General features: G+C 41.4%; 1 long non-coding RNA gene across 1 annotated transcript in view; it reads left to right on the forward strand.

The window, feature by feature from the left end:
* Positions 1-13,565, forward strand: part of LOC138967215 (uncharacterized) — a 181,478-nt gene that overhangs the window by 151,958 nt on the left and 15,955 nt on the right. The window lies entirely within an intron of this gene.

Below are 13,565 nucleotides of genomic sequence, written 5' to 3' on the forward strand. Positions count from 1 at the left end.
TAGACATTTGTATTAGAAGTAAGGACCGGATGTAAGAAAAGGCGTCACCTTAAACCTCTATCCTTGAAAAATAAAGTTCCATCATCATCATTATCATCTTTCTCTCTCTCTCTCTCTCTCTCTCTCTCTCTCTCTCTCTCTCTCTCTCTCTCTCTCTCTCTCTCTCTCCCTTTCTCTCTCTCTCCCTTTCTCTCTCTCTCTCTCTTTCTCTCTCTCTTTCTCTCTCTCTCTTTCTCTCTCTAAAGATCTAAGTGAGCTAGCAAGAGTCCTCCAAGAAAACATTGATCGATTGCTGGAATGGTCAGAACTAAACCATATGTCACTGAACCCAAATAAAACTAAATGCATGCTTCTAACCACTAGACAAAAACGACAAAATCTATCATCAAAATTTCCTAAACTACAAATACAAAATCAAGATGTAACTGAAGTTGATAACCATAATTTTTTGGGAATAACCATTGATAATAATCTGTCTTGGTCAAAACATTTAGATACACTTTGTAAAAATACTTCTAAAAAAATATATCAGTTATCAAAAATTAAACACTTTCTAGACCTACGCACACGGAAACTGTTTTTTTCAGGCATATATTCAATCAACTATTGATTATGCGTCCACAGTGTGGGACTCTGCAAGTGCAAACACTTTGAAACACTTGTGCTCTTTACATAGACGAGCTGTAAAATTAATTCTTTTAAAAAATGCATCTGGCAGGTTTCACAGTATTGTGTTCAGCAATTTACTATTTACACACTCAAATTCTACAAAATAAATGTTGGCACACAATTCAAAGGACATGTTTTTCCAACAAAGTGAGTTTGTTACAACTAAAAACAGTAAAAAATTTTTATAGTCCTGGTCCTTATTTATATCTAAAAACCAGGCGCAAAGCGGCATACCCTGAAAACGCAAAAAAAGCAATACGGTCATCCTATGCATGCATATAGCTCATATAGCCAAAACCGTTGAAGATAGAAAGACATTTATTGAACAAAAAATATGCCCCACATCATTCTTAACAAGTTTTGTTCTTGTATGTACATCAAAATATTGATTCTCAAATGAATGGTTTGAAAAAATACGACTTCCGGCAGACCTAGACCGTTTTGAAGGAAAAAACCGTCTTTTTTTTCAAACCATTCCATGGCCATCAATATTTTCATATACATGTAAGACCAAAACGTGTTAAGACTGGTGTTGTGCATCTAGTTTGTTCAATAAATGTCTTTCTATCTTCAATGGTTTTGGCTAGATGAGGTAACAAGAGAAGGATATGGGCATTGGAATTACGTCAACATTTCGAGCATTGTCACAGATGAAACATTTACTGCAGGGTGCTCCTGATTAACAAACCGAGAAAAACTGAAAATTATTGAAGAGAAGACATGTCTGAACAGTTTATAAAGAGACAAGTTTGCAATCATTTGTAAACACCATTATTGTATGGAGGAGTAACTGTTCCCCTACCCCCTAAGAAGGTATTTCTGTCCGTCAACCACGTGAGCGATCGCCACAAATCGAGGCATCACTCGCATTTCAGTTTGGACACACCGGCTGATTGCAAATGCACAGTACGTGTTTCGACACTGAAACGTGACGATTGAGCGTCAAAATAGTTTCTTAAAACAGTCGAAAATGGAGTTAAATGTGACTTTAACACTCAGTGGCGATCGCTAGAGTGGCGATTGTTACTAGACGGACACTAGAAAACCTCAGAAAATGTAATTACTTTGCGATTTTTTTAACTGAAAAACTGTTGCGGTCTTTTTCTGTCGAGCGCGAGCGTCAACGTAAAACAACGTGAGGTCACTTCCTCCCCAAACGGTTAGTTTTTGAATGAAAAGAAAAATGTGGCGATCGTTACATTGTTTAGACGGACAGGATCGCAACTTTGAAACTCGGGTCACCGTGCCTCGATCAAGGGCAAATTGACCTCGGCAACATTATAACTCACTTCAAGGGTGCACAAACTTGTATTTACAGTATACAAAATTAGGTAAACTTGTGTTTTTGTCCTGTGAAATCACAATTAGTTTCGATGCTCTTGATATCGCTATGCGGACGGACAGATCCGAATCCCCATACATTTTTTTTGCGGAGCTAGTATAAGTTAGAATTTGTGTTATGGATATCGATTGTTGTTGAAAAACAATCATTTCAATGTGTTCTGGCACTCTCAACCACCACAGCATTGATACTTGTGCATGTGTGTGTTGGAATTTAGTTCTTTGTTTAGTGATGCTGTGGCAAAAGTAAATTCATCCGTCCGTATTTGACGATCGCCACCATTCACACGCACATAAATAAACACAATCATTATAAAAAATTTCAACTTTTATTTTCAAAAAAGTATTTAAACAACAACTAGTTTGCATGTTAATACAACAAATACAGCAGATTCTCACAGATATGGATTTAAAAGACTAAGCAAATCTGAGACTATCAAAATGGCCTAATACCATGAAACCTGCCATCTCTCTCTATGTCTGATTATAAAAAATTAAAGATTCTTCCTATCAAATTACGATTCATCTATAACAAAGGTGTAATGATGCATAGAATTATGTCAGGGAATGCACCTACATTCATTGCCTCAGATTTCAAACTGAATAATTCAATAAAACTAAACAAATTAATTACCCCAACCCCTAGAATTGACCTTTACAAATCAAGTCTTTCTTTTTTTTTTTCTTTTTTTTTTATTCTCTTTTTGTACATTTTTTTTTACATGTATATGCTGTACATTACAGGACATCACCTAACCAAAAGGACAGAATCATATAACAGAAAAACACACTTGGACAATTACAACATACATGGGGTGGGAGGATGGAATGGGGAGGGGGGGATGTTCAGTGGTTTGGTGGTCGCATTATCAAAAGGTTTTAGGAACGAAAAAACCTAAGGGTTACATCAAAACGTGCATATACAGGCGCCAATCCTTGTAGAATTTATCTACTGTATTATTCACAACTGCGTTATACTTTTCACAAATAAATCTTTGCTTAAAGTTTCTACTAAATGTCTGAAAATGAGGGGTCTTTTTGTTCATTTTGGAAATATATACATGGTGTTTGGCACAGATTAATAACACATCAAAAGCTTTATCGGTGACTACATTGTTCGCCACTCCAAGAAGAACCAGTTCTTTAGACAGTTTTAAATTGTTGCAATGGGTGCAGTTCGCCTTTAGCCAATTTACAAATTCTATCCAAAAAGTCTGCACTTTATCACACTCCCAAAACATATGTAAAAGGGTTTCTTCATTTCTACCACAAAATGTACACAATGACGTATCCACAATTTTTCGCAAAAATAGAAACCTTTCTGTGGGCAAAATTCTGTACAATAATCGGTACTGGAACCATCTCAGACAAGTGTCTTTTGTTGTTTTAAAAACATGTTGAAAAATAGCCTTCTTATCTAACAAACAGTCTAAAGATTCAGACCATTTTTCGATACATTTTGGGACCGTAGTATGTTCAATCAGTTTTTTGTAAATAAGTTGTGTCTTACCTTTACAAATACATTTCCACACAATGGGCTCTGTCATAATGAAATGTTTATCAAATTCTAAGCCGATTTTTCTCTGATATTTCTTAACAGCCTGGATTACACCTTGATACAATACAAAATCGCCTCGCACATTTGGATATTTGATTTTAAACGCATTATAGGATAAGTATCCATTTTGTCCCAAAATATGACCAATCTGAGCTATTCCATTGTCGATCCAATTTTGAATGTACACTGTCTTTTTATCTCTCCGAATATTAACATTATAATGTAAACATTCTGATACAAAATCGTTAAAGGTTATAGGGTCACATTTTCCATGTAGTTTCTTATAATGTTTAAAAACATTGGTCCAAAACGGGTTTTCCATTTTCTGCATCAAAACATTTGCAAATTCCTCTCCTCTCATATTAATTGTTGTAACAGATGGACATGCTTTAAACAATAATCTTGATATTAATCCAGTAAGGCCATCAACTCTTTTTAACCAAACGATTTTTAGAGATGACAGAAAACTTTTCACGTCAACCATCTTTAATCCTCCATCTTCATAGGGTTGGGTGACCGTACTTCTTTTAATTTTATCTCTTTTTCCATCCCAAAGAAATTTGAAAAACATATTATTTAACTCCATCATAAACTGTTCGTCTGGATCAGGTAAATTAGTAAACAAATGTGTCAATTTGGAAATAGCCAAGGTTTTTAGGACTGTTATTTTACCAAAAGGTGTCAGGTTCCTTCTGGTCCATGAATTCAGAAGTTTTTGAATTTCCTTTAACTTATTTCTATAGTTAAGAAAAACAACCTCAGATATATTCACCGAAAAAATAACGCCAAGTGCTTTAAAATTATCCGGGTTCCAGGTAAAATTCATATCAGGCAAAAATCTTCTTTTGCTAAACTTTAAAGGTCCTAACCAAACTACAATTGTTTTATCATAGTTCATTCTCAGACCTGACAGTGAAGCAAAATGTTGTAACACTTTTATACTTTCGCAAAAAGATTGCTCTGTACCATCAAGAAACAGACTGGTATCATCAGCGAATTGTGACAATAAAATATTTTCGCCAAGAATATTCATACCACCAATCTTTTTGTTCTGGCGTACCATAAGAGACAATATTTCAGCACAAATCAAAAATAGATAAGGTGACAGCGGATCCCCTTGCCGGGTGCCTCGACCTACATTAAACCATGCTGAATACCGACCATTGACTGAAACACAGGACTTAATTTTGCAATAAAAAGTAAAAATCCATCGTTTCATGTCATTTCCAAAGTTAAATTTGCTCAAAGATTTTTCAATAAATGACCAGGCAACACTGTCGAAAGCCTTTTCAAAGTCGACCATCAAAAGTAGGCCAGGTATATTGTGTTTATTTGAGTAGAACAGGGTATCATATATTAATCTGACGTTTTCACCAATATATCTTCCTTTCAAGAAGCCTTTTTGATCATCATGAATCAGATTTGGCAAAACACGTTTAAACCGTTCTGCAATGCACGTTGATGCAATCTTATAGACCGTATTTAACAGAGTAATTGGTCTCCAATTTTTCAAAAGTGTTTTATTTTTCCCTTCCTTTGGAATACATACTATAACGCCCTGTCTCTGAGTCACTGACATTTCTCCTTTCTCAAATCCACAATTTATAGACCGTAACATAAACTTTCCTAAGTCAGAATAGCAAAACTCAAGTCTTTCTTATTCTGGCGCCTTATTGTGGAACTCCATTCCTGATTTAATTAAAATGCAATTCAGTGAAACTTCCTTCAAAGAAATGTATATGCTGTTTCTCTTGGAAACAAGTAAATAATTATGTGATAATAAGACATCATTGCTTGATATTCATAATGCATTTTGAATGTCTTTTTAACTGTTTGACATGTTAATTATATACATTGTATTGTAATTAACTTAACTTCTATTTCTTCTTGTTATTAATCGAGTTACCCTCAATGGGCGAGGGCCGGACGAAAAAAAGCATGTATATTTTGCTTATTCTGTTACCCTCGATAAATAAATAAAGTTCAAAGTTCAAAGTTCTCTCTCTCTTTCTCTCTCTCTCTCTCTCTCTCTCTCTCTCTCTCTCTCTCTCTCTCTCTCTCTTTCTCACTCTCTTTCTCTCTTTCTCTCTCTTTCTCTCTCTCTCTCTCTCTCTCTCTCTCTCTCTCTCTCTCTCTCTCTCGCTCTCTTTTAAATAAGAACGCGTTACCATTGATGTCTAGCTGAAGATACAGGGTATTGTTAATGGATGGGTGGTGTGAGAAGGACATCATGAGGGGTTGGAAAGGGGGCAAGAGTTAGGGGGTCAGTAGAAAGGAAACCTGTTCCAGCAAACGCGTTCCATATCGTGTTCCCCCCTCGTCCATCATTGGCAGCGCTTATCTCGTTTGCTGTCCTCCTCAGCCGTTCAAACACTGCCCCCCGGCGAATCAGGCCACACGCGATGATGTGCCTGTCGTGTTGAACGTGCACACGTAACGACCAGTGCAAGGGATTGGCCTCCGTTTGAGCAGTGTGATACTTCACTTGCAGGAACCTCGAGCAACTGAGGAGCGAGACTTGGCCCAGGCCGACGCCCCTCCAAGACAAGCTGTATGGACGCGTGGATACTCTGCAGAAGACCACCAGCTTCATCTCCAGAGCTGGAATCCGTGTGTAAATGGCGACCGACAAGAAGAAGAAGACTTGCTGAGAGACGATGAAGAAAAGACATCTGCGATGGTCGTAGGTGTGGAATCGCAGGGCGCCGCCGATCAATCCACCCTCATGCCCAGCGCACTGTTTTTACCTTACTTTTAGTTCAAACTGCTTACAACTGCAGCTTGACGATTAAATGAGATGTCTGCCTTCGTCGCAGGCGTTGAGTGGCTGGGCGCTGTTTGAATACTTCTCGATCAGTGGGGTCAGGACAAGTGATGCTTTAAATGCAAAGGGTTATCTTCTGAGCGTGCACCGACGAATCTCACCTGTCAAAGATTTGGGCAGAAATGTGGGGCAGTATGACATGGAGGATGCAGTTTTTATCTTGAGTGTTAGAGTGTGATGGTGAGATGGTTGAAGGGATAGTGGGTGGGCTCTCTGTTTCTGTGTCTGTGCCTCTGTCTCTGCCTGCCTCGATGTCTCTCTCTGTATCAGTCCGCCTCCTTCTGTCTGTCTGTCTGTCTCTCTCTGTCTCTGTCTGTCTCTGTCTCTGTCCCTCTCTGTCTCTGTCCCTCTATGTCTCTCTCTCTCTCAGTCTCTCTCTCAGTCTCTCTCTCTGTCTCTCTCTCTCTCTGTCTCTGTCTCTGTCCCTCTCTCTCTCTCTGTCTCGGTCTCTCTCTGTCTCTGTCTCTCTCTCTGTCTCTGTCTTTCTCTCTCTCTCTCTCTTGTTAGTTGGGGGGGGGGGGGGGGCACAGATTGCACGTGCAGCCCCCTCAAGCTCAAACATTTGATAAGATGATTCCGTGGCAATTCCTAAGCTCAGATGGCACCATTTTGCTTCTTCAGAAAAAAAAAATTCTGGGGCACATGCCCCCGGACAGCAGTCTCAGGCGCGCGACGCGCCCACGATTTACACTTTTGAATTCTAAGTGCAACCCACTCCCCCCCCCACCCCCTTGCACACTAACTGATCCGCCCCTGTGTCTGTATGATATGCCTGTATCTCTCCATCATCCACCAGGTCCACGTGGTCGCCTGTGGGGTTGTCTGTGTCTGCTCTGTTTCTTTTGGTACGCCTCTGCACACCTGTCCAGTAAGCCAGAGAAAGTAGACGGTCTTCTTCAGTGTTGTCGTTTTTTCACCCTGGAGTGGCTGTTCCTTGAGTGAGATGTCCCATCTGTTCTTGAAGTTGTTTGGCACCAATGTGAGATGTATTCTGCCGTCTGTGTTTCTTGGCCACGAGAGGTAGAGGGAGTGGGAACCATGGCTGAGGGGCACGACACGAAGCCTACATGGGTGGCACGCAGCCGCGGGATTGGATTATTTCGAATTAAGATTTGATGTGACTTCAACCAATCAGAACCGCGGATTAGTTCGAATTGAGATTTGATTTGATTTCAACCAATCAGAACCCGCGGCTTGTTCCAACCCATGTGGGTGGCACCCATACTTGCTTCACGCTCCTCAGCCCTGACAACCGAACATCTGTGAAGTCCTGCCTGATCTACGAGACCCTCGGAAAAAAAGACCTGGCCAGGCCTCTTACCAGTGGCGGGAGCTGCACAGCAATGGAGATGACCTGTGTCATACCGACTAAAGGTGTGTGTTAGGTGATGAAGTCAGCCCCCTGCAATTATGGGATAATAGCCAAGTTATTTTATGTGCCCCGGGGTTGGGACATCGGATACCTACTCTGAGTCGTCACATAAAATTGATCCGTGTCCGTCCGGCCTGGATTTGAACCTGTGACCCGAGAAGTGCAAGCCCAGCGCTGTTCTTATTTTTGAGCTACCAGGCAAGTTGGCCGCTTACTTGGCTACCACACTGGTTGGCTAACTAGGTTATCCCACCGAATGGCTAACTTGGCTACCAGACTAGTTGGCAAACTTGGCGTCCCCACTAGGTGGCTATAACTTGGCTTTCAGACTGATTGGCTAACTTGGCTTCCCCACTAGGTGGCTAACTTGGCTTTCAGACTGGTTGGCTAACTTGGTTACCCCATTTGATGGCTACCAGGCTATTTGGTTAACTTGGTTACCCCACTAGCTGGTTTACTTGGCTACCAGACTAGTTGGCTAACTTGGTTACCCCACTAGTTGGCTACCAGACTAGTTGGCTAACTTGGTTATCCCATTCGAATGCTAACTTGGCTACCGGACTAGTTGGTTTACTTGGTTTACCCACTAGTTGGCTAACTTGGCTACCAGACTAGTTGGCTAACTTGGTTACCCCACCCGATGGCTAACTTGGCTACCGGACAAGTTGGTTAACTTGGTTGTACCCCACTTGGTGGCTAACTTGGCTACCAGACTAGTTGGCTAAACTATACATCCTTTCCAGTACTGGTTGGTTTGCCTTAACAGTGGAAATCCATGCTACGGACTCGTTATCCAAATGAAGAAGGAGTAACTTCCTGCGCTGCTTTCAAGATAGTATTGCTGACGACTCGATAGTTTGTGTGTGTGGGCGTATTCGTTTTCGTTGCTGCTGTTTTCCTTAAAGGCACAGTCGTTCCTTGTAATCATGTCATCATCTTAACTATTGCAATGGTATTATTTCGAGTAAGAACATCCCTCGAATTGAATGCACATTGCGCGCGTGACAGCTTCGAGTGAAGAGTTGGAATTTTTGATGAACTAATCTCCTATCAGACAATTGTGTCAATAAGCGACATTAATTCCTGAAGGCACTTGTGTCAATTTGCTACACTGATTTATACAAAAATCGCATTCTACACAGGTGGCAGTCAGGATGTATATTTTATTTTGTACATGTGACCAATTGGAGGGACACCCTTAGGGTTGGAACAAACCGCGGCTTCTGATTGGTTGAAATCAAATCAAATCTCAATTCAAAATAATCCAACCCCGCGGCTGCGTGCCACCCATGTAGGCTAGGTGGCATCCAGTTTCCAAATCTGAAATTGTGTCCAGAATCGATTACATCTAGGAAAGACTGTGCCTTTAATGCTTATCTACTTAACACACATGATACATGCAAAACCAGCGATACGAGCCATAGTTCGGACCATTCTTTGCCCCAGCCCTGTCGTCATTTATCAAGAGCTACTTCCCAGACCTGCCTCTGTAACATATCTCTAGAAATCCCCGGGCGAGGTGTGTTTATCCTCTACATAATCTGCCCGTGTATATTGATACGCAAACAGTAGGACAGCGATACCTCCGGCAAAATCGATCACACTCCATGTAAAGTATACGCAGTGTTACGCAACAGACTGAGGTCTAACGCTCGTTCGGCCTACGTCACGTTAAAGGCACACTCCTCCTTCCTGCGTAAACGATTGGACTCACCATAACAGATCTGAAGAGGTGTTTCATGGGATATCATTGGATATGGCCATCCATCCAATTGGACACATACTCAGACGCAACATCCTGGGGACGTTTGCGCAGAATTAGATTTTTTGTATGAATTGGTTTCACAGTGTCCGTCCAGAAGTTAATTTATTAATTAATTCATAAGTGAATTGCCACTATGTACAGGGAGCACCTGTTGATGATAAGTATGTGTTGAAGTAGCTCGAGGGATCATAGTCTTGTCCCATGTCAAATCCGGGCCATATCGGAGATAATGAGGGGAATCGTTTACACGCGAAGGACTGTGCCTTTAACTCTACGCAGGCGACACTAGTGTTGGGACCTCTGTTGCATGTATTCTGGCTTCCTGCTGGATCTACAGTCCTTCTTCCTTCCCTCTGAATATAATTATTGGTTTTCATTGGCTTGCGCTTCGTAAATGTTTTACAGAAGTGGGCACCAAGCTGAACTGCACCTGTGGTGATGGGGGATCTGCTTCATCTAATTCACATTTTTCTCTTTTTTTTCCCCCGGTCGCTCACTCACTTCTCTGTCAGTTCGATTGTTCAGTTTTAATCTTTAAAGCGGACCGATTGACTAACCGTTTAAATCACACTTCACGCAGCTTTTTTTTTTGGGGGGGGGGGGGTGTTTGTTTTTTGTAAGTTTTTGTGTGTTGCTTTTTCATCTGATGTCTGGACATTGTGCACCACTGCGGCCTCAGTGCACGTTCAGATGACACGACGCCCACTCCGCCGTTAAGACAAATACATCAACGTCATCAGTCGCAAACACTTCCGTTACAACCAAAATATGAAGCATGGGGGAAGCAGCATTGTCGTGGTGATCCTTTGCAGCGGCGCTGCATTCGTTATCGGCAGAATGTTGAATGGTCTCACTCCAGCGACAGCTATACTCGTCCCCAGATGAGTCGCATGATATTATCTCCCTTGACGAACAGCAGTACAAAGGTCCTGTCCCTTGTGTGAATAGCAACATTTAGCAGCGCCTTTGTGTTACGGGGGGTGTTAGAATGCAGGATGTCGTAAGTTTGTGCGGGTGCCAAGTTAGTGGCCCGTTATGACCTTCTGTCGATTGTGCTGACTTGTGAATATCGGAGAAGAGCGAGGTCAAATATTCACACACGAGCTGAAAGGTGACATACGTGTTTGCATAATCGTGTTGACACCTGCGCATTTGCCCAAACTTAGGTTGCTACGCCTACGCGGATGCGCTTAAATACATACACACACAAACACACAAATACACACACTCACGTGCGCGCACACACACACACACACGTGCGCGCATATGAACGTATGCACGCACGCACATTCACACGTACGCACCAATACAAACGCATTAACCCACCCCATCCCCACTCAACCCACAATCACACACACACACCACACACTCTCTCCCTCTCCCTCTCTTTCTCTCTTTCTCTCTCTCTCTCTCTCTCTCTCTCTCTCTCTCTCTCTCTCTCTCTCTCTCTCTGCAAACAGGGACAGGTTGTAAGTTTAGGCTTTGACTAAAACCTCTATATCCTTTGGTAATAAAATTCAGTTTCAGTTTCACTCTCTCTCTCTCTCTCTCTCTCTCTCTCTCTCTCTCTCTCTCTCTCTCTCTCTCTCTCTCTCTCTCTCTCTCTCTCTCTCTCTCTCTCTCTCTCTCTCTCTCTCTCTGTTTTTTATTCTTCGTACTTGTTCTTCGTTCCATGTGTGTATTATAGTAGGGACTAGCTGTAAGAAAGGACCATATGGACCTAATGCTATCATCCCTCGGTAATAAAGTTTTAGAGTTCGAGTTCTCTCTCTCTCTCTCTCTCTCTCTCTCTCTCTCTCTCTCTCTCTCTCTCTCTCTCTCTCTCTCTCTCTCTCTCTCTCTCTCTCTCTTTGAAGGTTTTATTCCTACCGGTGGGAGGGGAATGGAACAACCCAAAACAAACCAATGCAAGGGAGGTAATTAGCCCTGTTGTAACTTGTAGCAGACGTCGACTTTCAAGATGGCATCAAAGAAAAGGTTTGCAACATTGACTCAAGCAGATGTTGGTGAAAAGCGAGCAAAACTTGCTGCTCCAAACACAAAGGTGAGTAAAAAAAATTACAAGGCAGTGTATCACTATCAATAATGTTTACAATTCACTAGAATTAATGCCCAGGTCCAACTTCCAAGGTGAATGTAAATTTATGCAGAAAGAAGTAAAAGTAAAAACTGTAAAAACAGACAATAATTTGAATAAATGAAGATACATAACTGAAAATAGCCACTTACAACACACAAATATATGGAAGAGGAGATATATAATATGTCAATAGTACCACAGTTGCTATACAATTTGTAAAATGATCACCAGAGCTGCATGTATGCAGTACAAGCACACACAAAAAAATGCAGGTAAAGTACCCAAGCAGCAATATAAAAGAACAGAGGAATGGACAGAATGCAAGAAATGTTACCAAACAGGCATTATTTCTAGTGACAAGTTAAAATTACTCACTGACAATGTTGAGAAAGGCAAAAAATAAGATATCAGATCGAGGCATAAGCCGAGATCTGATATCCTTTTGCCGTTCGAGGCATGACATGATGCATGGTTACTGATAAATTATGTTGGGTACATTTACAGCGGAACCTCCCTTTAAAAACCTTTAAACATCAGGTCTGAAAAAGGAGGGAATCTTACAGTTGCAATGGAGGTGTATCTCAAGTCATTATGAAAAAAAATAATTGAAAAACCATAGCCTTAAAAATAGGAATTAAGTCTGATAATATGCAGGGGTCTTAAAAGGGAGGTTCCATTGTATCTTATTTTGGCATTAAGGTGCAGTTGGTTTGGGAATAAATCATGTTCACTACTCTTTTCTAGAGCTGAACCTTGTACTAAGAGTAAAAGATGCAGTTTTGATAAAAATACAGTTAGTAAGTTTCAATTCAATCATCTTTTATTGAAAAATCTGTAAGCTGTAACAATGTAAATGTAACTGAACAATTAAATGCAAGAAATAAATTAAATTGTGCGAGTTAGTGTACCCCCCTCCCTCCCCCTGTTGAAAATATGATAAAGCTTCAAGAAACGTGGAACCAACTGTGAACATGATTTTGTGTTTTCAGCGCATGAACCTGTCAGCTGCCAATGCACTGCGTGACTTTCTTCGAGAGATGGATGAAGGCGTTGACTTTGAAGATTTTACCCTGGAGCAGTTGAATGAGACCCTAGCACGCTTTTACGTCTGTGCGCGGACCCACGATGGCCAGCTGTACAGGGGGAAAAGCCTCCAAGGGATGCGATACGCCCTCAACAGGTACTTGCAAGCGCCACCCCACAACAAACTTTTTGATTTGATAAAAGATCCCGTTTTTAAGAAATCAAATGAAAACTTCAAGCTGGCTATGGCTGAGATCAAGAGTGAGGGGAAAGGGGATGTGCGACACCCCCCCCCCCCCCCCCCTGTCAAAAGAAGATCTCCAGAGGCTATATAACTCAATGTTCTTGAACACAAAGACACCCGTGGGCCTTGGGAACAAGGTCCAATTTGACATTCGTGTGTACTTTTTAAGGAGAGGGTGTGAAAACATGGACAAAATGACCAAAAACACTTTTTCGGTCAAAACAAACCCAACAACATGAAAGGGAAAAAGATGAACTGACCAAAAACCACAGAGAGATGGATTCTGAAAAACTTACCGCAACCATGCCAGAGACAGGGGACGACAAGTGTCCTGTCGCGAGTTATGAAAAGTATGTCAGCCTTCTCCATCCTGACTGCGACAGGCTCTGGACCTTTCCAAACGATTCTTTCACCGACGAAGACAAGACATGGTACTCCCGAAAACCCATGGGATACAATACACTCAGGGCTTTCATGCTGAAGCTCAGCAAACTTGCAAAGCTCAGCCAGGTATACACAAATCATTCAGCCAGGGCTACAGGAGTCACCATATTAGCAAACGCAGACTTCTCCCCAATTGACATCATGAGCGCCAGCACACACAAGAGCGTCAGTTCTCTGGCAGTTTATCAACGGACATCCCTGACAAAGAAGCTGGAAATGGGCAGCACGATCTCTGCAGATTTAAA

This window comes from Littorina saxatilis, linkage group LG5 (genome assembly GCF_037325665.1).
Source record: "Littorina saxatilis isolate snail1 linkage group LG5, US_GU_Lsax_2.0, whole genome shotgun sequence".
In the NCBI taxonomy this organism is placed as follows: Eukaryota; Metazoa; Mollusca; class Gastropoda; order Littorinimorpha; family Littorinidae; genus Littorina; species Littorina saxatilis.